The sequence below is a fragment of the Gracilinanus agilis genome, chromosome 1 (assembly GCF_016433145.1).
Source record: "Gracilinanus agilis isolate LMUSP501 chromosome 1, AgileGrace, whole genome shotgun sequence".
In the NCBI taxonomy this organism is placed as follows: domain Eukaryota; kingdom Metazoa; phylum Chordata; class Mammalia; order Didelphimorphia; family Didelphidae; genus Gracilinanus; species Gracilinanus agilis.
The window spans coordinates 414,918,254-414,919,537 of NC_058130.1; positions in this window are offsets into that span (position 1 = coordinate 414,918,254).

Consider the following 1,284-nt stretch of genomic DNA (forward strand, 5'->3'; position numbering starts at 1 on the left):
GCTTTTTGTGGTGGCAACAAATTGGAAAAGGAGGGTATGTCCTTCAATTGGGGAATGGCTGAACAAACTGTGGTATATGCGGGTGATGGAATACTATTGTGCTAAAAGGAATAATAAACTGGAGAAGTTCCAGGTGAACTGGAGAGACCTCCGGGAACTGATGCTGAGTGAAAGGAGCAGAGCCAGAAGAACTCTGTACACAGAGACTGATATACTGTGGTAAAATTGAATGTAATGGGCTTCTGTACCAGCAGCAATACAATGACCCAGGACAATTCTGAGGGATTTATGGTAAAGATGCTACCCACATTCAGTGAAAGGACTGCAGGAGAGGAAATATATAAGAAAAACAACTGCTTGAACGCATGGGTCGGGGTGGACATGATTGAGGGTGTGGAATCGAAACTACCACACCAATGCAACTATCAACAATTTGGAAATTGGTCTTGATCAAGGACACATGACAAAACTAGTGGAAATGCGCATCGGCCATGGGTGGGAGGGGTGCAGGAGGGGGGTTGAAGGGAAAAGGTGGAGCATGAATCATGTAACCATGTTAAAAATGAATATTAATAAATGTTAAAAAAAAAGATGCAGTCATTGAACTACTTAGGTTGGAGGCAGAGAATCTAGAAGCACTTTCTAAATTAAAACAGGCTATCCTGTGTGCCCCTGCTCTAGACATCCCAGATTACAACAAATCATTCATTCTATATGTACATGAACAGAAAGGGGTAGATTCAGTTATTTTAACCCAAGCTTTAGGACCTGTTCAATGTCCAATTGCATATTAGTTGGCTCAACTAAAACCGATAGCCTCAGGAGCACCACCTGTCTTAGATGTGTATCTGCAACAGCTTTGTTAGTATTAAAAGGGAATGTGGGAAATCTTGTATGATGAATGTAACTGGTGACCAGGGTTTAGCATCACCTGGTCTGACAGGATATCTCCCTTTGAGACAGAGAACAAAGATGGAGGCTTCTCAGTCTTTAGCTAGTATAATTAGGTAGAGGGAACTAAAGCTATCTATAACAGATAAAGTGAAACCCCCTTAGAAGATGGAATAGACTTTTGGCTAGGATTTGGCTCAACCTAGCCTCAAAGGGTTCCCTCTTCTGTACACAGACAGCTAACCTGGAAAAGAGCTCCAAACAAATGACTGGGGTGGGGCAGCTGGGTAGATCAGTGGATTGAGAGCTGGGCATAGAGACGGGAGATCATAGGTTCAAATCTGGCCTCAGACACTTCTCAAGTATGTGACCCTGGGCAAGTCACCTGACTCC